General features: G+C 37.1%; 1 long non-coding RNA gene across 2 annotated transcripts; it reads left to right on the top strand.

Annotated features, from left to right (window-relative positions):
- The first annotated feature begins 303 nt into the window (after positions 1-303).
- LOC141633435 (uncharacterized) lies at positions 304-4,328 on the top strand. Of its 2 annotated transcripts, XR_012538203.1 has the most exons (4): positions 304-616; positions 709-944; positions 1,045-3,953; positions 4,090-4,328. It is a non-coding gene; the product is annotated as an uncharacterized LOC141633435 (long non-coding RNA). The 2 variants fall into 2 exon arrangements; XR_012538202.1 differs by having other exon boundaries at positions 305-944.
- The last annotated feature ends 862 nt before the right edge of the window (positions 4,329-5,190 follow it).

Genomic DNA, 5,190 nt, shown 5'->3' with positions numbered 1-5,190 from the left:
TGCAAAATTTTATTTCGCAAAAAGGGCAAGTTCAGAAAATTTTATTTTAAGAACTTAAAATGCATGTTAGGGCCTGCCGACCAAATGATTGCAAAATTTTATTTCACAAAAAGACAAGTTCAGAAAATTTTAATTTAAGAACTTAAAATGCATGTCAGGGCCTGCCGACCAAAGGATTTCAAAATTTTATTTTGAAATAAGTTGAATTTGAAAATCGCAAAATTTTATTTCGTTAAAATTAAGAGGTGTAAAAATTTATTTTACAAGAGCGAGTTTAAAATCGAGTAAGACGCACACTTAAACACGCCCAAAGACGAGTGAGAAATACGTGGACAAGTGAATCAATTTTTAATGAGTAAACAAAAACACAATGACGTGCCATATTCTAGTCTAGATTGCTTAGGAAAAACAAGATCTCATCATACTTCCTGTATTAATCCGCCGACCAACCTTTACCTTGCTCTCTTAACTAATTGATTTTATTCAAACCCCTCCAATCAACCATCACTTTGAATCAATCCGATCAATCCTGAGATGAAATCAGTGGAGTGGCGCCGCCCGTTTGCTCCCGAGTCCCAATCGGCGACCGCAGAACTGGCGACGGAGTATCGTCGGAGTAAGTGCTTCCTTTTTATTTTCGTCGATTGATTTCGAATTAATACTCCTTAAATGATTACTGAAATATGTTGTCCTGATATGGGACGAAAGTCGTAGCCATCATTTGAGTTGCCGATCGGTAAGCATCGTTGAAGTAGGTGCCTCCTTTTCTTTGTTGATTGATTTTGAACTTATACTCTTTAAATAATTATCTTCAAATTTCCCATCGTTGCTCAAGCTTACTATCCTGATTTGGGACAAGATGATAATCTTCAATCGGAGTTTGCATGCTAGAATGACAGATACTAATCTCAGCGATCAAGTTTTCCTCCGTAATATGACTTCAGGTTAGTTTTCTCATCCCGTTCTCTAATTAATTCTCGAAGCTCCAATCAATTGTCACTTTGTGAACCTGATAATTAATTTTTTTATTCATTTATTCACTAGAGAATGAGATAAGCCAGTACGACTCTCTGATATGGAATGAATTGAGCGTCGGTTGCGCGTCGTGGTTGTCATTCGAGTGCTTGATTGGCAACAAGATGGTTGGTGTTGGGGAACCATTGAATTGGCTCTTGATACGGAATGTAATCTGCGACATTTATTGTACCGTTGATAAGCAATCGTTCGAGCTTCAGATTGGTGACCGGATGACTGATGATGGAGCATTGTCGCACCCCTTGGCTGTGACATTTGAGCAGATTTCTTGGCCCCAGCTCCGATCAAGCTGTGAGTATTTCCGTCTCTTTATTGACTGATTCATATTTATGCCTCTTTTCTTTGTTTTATTTCTTTACTGGTCAAGTCGTATGCTTGATGATTGAACTGATAATTTTACTGGTGTCTTGCGAATCAAGTCGTGTACTTGACTGAACTGATAGCGAAATTGTGACATTAATGCAAATGATTAATCAAGTCGTGTGCTTGATAAATATGACCGAACTGATAGTGAAATTGCTGATGATGCAAATAAGTAATAGTATGATGCAGACGATGTGTATGCTAATGATGATTCTAATGTTTTTACGACAACAAGTACCACACTAGCTAATTGATAATTCACCTTTTTTTTTCTGAAATAGACTATAGAAATATGATGTCTCCATTACTAGCCCTGCTAAGAATAAAAAAAATGATGCTGATGATCCGGGAAAGGGGCGGAGTATTCTGAGTTTGGATTGGTATCCAGTTTCTGACCCTGCTTTTAGTTCTTAGAAAACTCAGCTTACCGACTTCTATTACTAACCCCGAGTAACTATTTCTCATCGACAAGGATGTAATTTGATATTTGGTAACTTCGTATTTGATACGGATAAGGATTTCTATTAGCTCTTGACTAATTAGGTGTTATGCCTATTGAACTACCTCGTTGTAAGTCCTTCCACATTTTGGTCACGGCTGCCTTCAGACATATGCGCGAATGAGTGTTCACTTATGGCCATGGTCTGGGCTAAAATCCTTCACTCTGTGTTTCATGATAGCCCCCTGTTACTTGTGTCACACCCCTGTTACTTTAGGTATTTTCCTATGTCAGTCACGCAGCAGTCACATAGCTAACACACCTGTTTTCTTCTGTTGCTTTCTTCTCTTTTTTTTATCGACCTGGTATGGGTCATGATTGTGCCAAATTATTTTCTTGTTATTATTTTATTTATTTTTGCCTTGGATTTTGAGATTCATATTGTAAAATGAGTTTTGCCCTCTTTACAGTAACAAGCTCTACTAATTAAGCAAAACTAATAGCATAGAAACAAAATACTTTTGTGACCGTATAAACTTAGTGTACATCCCCCGAATTCTTAGATGCTAAACGAGGGTGATAAATGGAATGGAGTAGAAGGGTCTATGGTGTTAGAAGACACTGGAGATCTGTGTGCCTCTCTCACTCACCTAAATGAATGAAAGGATCGTCCCAAAAGGTATGGAGACAAAGTAACTGTGGATTGACTCGTCTGAGAGATGAAAAAGTGACTTCTCTGCAATTTTTGTTCGCATCTTGGACTGGAGCTTTTTTTTTTTTTTTTTTTTTTTTTTACTGGAACTTTTTTTGTCTTTTTTTTTGTCTTTTTTTGACTGGAACTTTTTTTTCTTGTGTATTTTTTTTTCTGGAACTTTTTTGTCTTTTGAATTTTTGAGATTTTTGATACGGGATAAAATTGCAACTTTGGCTGGATTTTTTTTTGTCTTGTGGATTTTTGAGACTTTCGACATCGGATTTGTATCTATTGAGATCATAATTTCTCTCTTTGAATATTTGAGAGTCTTGAAGCTGGATTTTCTGCTTGAAAATATATTGGTATTTAGACTCATGTCTTAAGTTCATTTTAAGGGACTAGTGGTCACCTGTAAAATAGCACGGAGTGCGCGCTTCCGTGTCTTATTTGGTATGTTTGGACACGGGTGTACTGAGAATCTGGTTTTAACGTTTTTGAGGCGAGATTTCTAGCCTCAATGGAAATGGATGACAATATTTGCTAAAAATGGTCGATCACATGAGTTTGTGCTCATCTAGTGGTCATTTGAGATATGAAAAATTGTCAAATTTGGTAAATAGAGAGCTGTGCTCATTTAAACTAGTAGTCACGTGAAGTATGGAAAATTAACGAATCAAGTAGAAAGATGGAATCTCCAAACCTATAGGTCACCTAGTTAGAGACACGGCGATCAAGGAATTATCACACCACAGAGATGGAAAAGATGGACTAGTGCACGCCCTCGTTTAGGCTGACTCTAAGAGGTCGACTGATCTACACTAAAAAGATACGCCCTAAAGTATTCCAAGTCTATTCTACTAGTTAAGGGTAAAAAGTAGAACAAGTGACTAATAAAGATAACGTATGCTCTTTATTTCATTTTTTTATGCAACTCAAAAAGGACTAGGATGGTCCTAACTTAATTAGACACTTATGTAAACTAGTTTTTTTTTAGGTAATGTCAGGAACACTTGAGATTATATGACTATAAGAGTGAATTTTCTTATTCTGTTGACATGTTTGTTCTTACTCTTAGTTTTTTTTTTATACCTATGCAACTGAGAAAGGACTTGGATGGTCCTAATTTAATCAAATTTTGATGGAAACTACATGTGAGTTGGGGTATTGTCTAGTCTTCCTGTACCCTTCCTTCGTTACGAAGCTGGAGTGGCTATTAGATCAGAGTCTCGTTTATCCCTCCTTTTCCCGGATCATGACATCTTTTATAACGGGACTAGAATGGTGTATATATCTAATGCTAGTATTAAGACCTGAATGCAAGTGCCTAATGACCCTTTTTTTTTTATGACCAGGTACTACTGTGTACTGGACTGGGATTATGCTGACAGGAAATGCTGCCACTGCCTAGATACGAGTTCTAAGGTATATACTCTATACTGTTGAACCACCTATGATGAGTGTCACCTAATGCCTGAATGATTTAGGTGAATGATTTAGGTGCTGGTATTATTTTTGACCCATAACTGACCCAAAGACTAAACTTTATTTTTTGTGCAAGACCTGGACAGAAAGAGAAATAGAGGAGCTGATAAACCGACGGCGGACTGACGCACTGAACAGTCTAAAAGCAAAGCCTATATAACGTCCTATGATGCTCTCCTAGATGTGATGTTCGTGATGCAAACAAAACGAGGGCTGATGTTGGTTCTGGATACGGAAAGCAGACGTTAGATTCTTTATTAATTTGAAAACTCATGACACAACCAGTGTATTCTTAACCTACGTTTTTTTTTTTTTTTTTGGATATCGGACAGGGGAAATTATACAATATGTCAAAATATTTACATGTAACACGCACAAGTCCTAGCAAAGGTTCTACGGGATCTATGGTTAAGTTTGTGGGTAGGAAAATGGGTACTCATGACATTAAAATACCCGAGGGTATCTCTCGCTTTTGTGCTCCCCCAGTCATATGGACCAGACGAGTTGCCAAAACACGACGTCAGGAGGTGGTAAAGACGTGTAAGGCCTAGACGGTCGAATGGACCTTCTAAGTATACAACGCACTTACCGAGGGTAAATAGTGGTAGCTTAGAATGACATAATATTGACTTACGGAGAGTCTATGCCTTTTTTGTCTTTACAATATATACGAAAAACAAAAAAAGAGTCAAAATATGAACAAGAGATAAACGAAGGAAACCAATACCATACCAGTTATGCAATTAAAGAGAGAACCTATGTAAAACCACTCAGTTTAATTAGAATTCTTTAGTCTTTGCCATAGATTATAAGTTTTCTTCCACAAAGCTAATATGCACACGATCAGATTGATTAAATTTGACACGCAGTATGATGAGTAGCTAATATGAACACGACTCATAACAGTTATAACCTTGTCATATTTATTACAAATTAAAAGAAGTCAAATATATAATATTAGAAATAAATTTCAAGTCTTACCCGCTTATTAAGTCCCCAGCGGAGTCGCCACTGTGAGATCCCTGAAAAAATCTCCTTTTTGAAAATATGGTAAATAGGTGGAGTCGCCAGTAGGTTTTATAAAAAACATACAAAAATAAAGTTAACGGAAAAGGCCCCTTTTGATCCCTGGAATGGGGACTGATCCGTCACTCCGGTCTGAACCAAAGATTGCGGA

This window comes from Silene latifolia, chromosome Y, assembly GCF_048544455.1.
Source record: "Silene latifolia isolate original U9 population chromosome Y, ASM4854445v1, whole genome shotgun sequence".
In the NCBI taxonomy this organism is placed as follows: Eukaryota; Viridiplantae; Streptophyta; class Magnoliopsida; order Caryophyllales; family Caryophyllaceae; genus Silene; species Silene latifolia.
The sequence above is the reverse complement of the archived record's forward strand: the minus strand, read 5'-3'. Positions and strand labels throughout refer to the sequence as shown.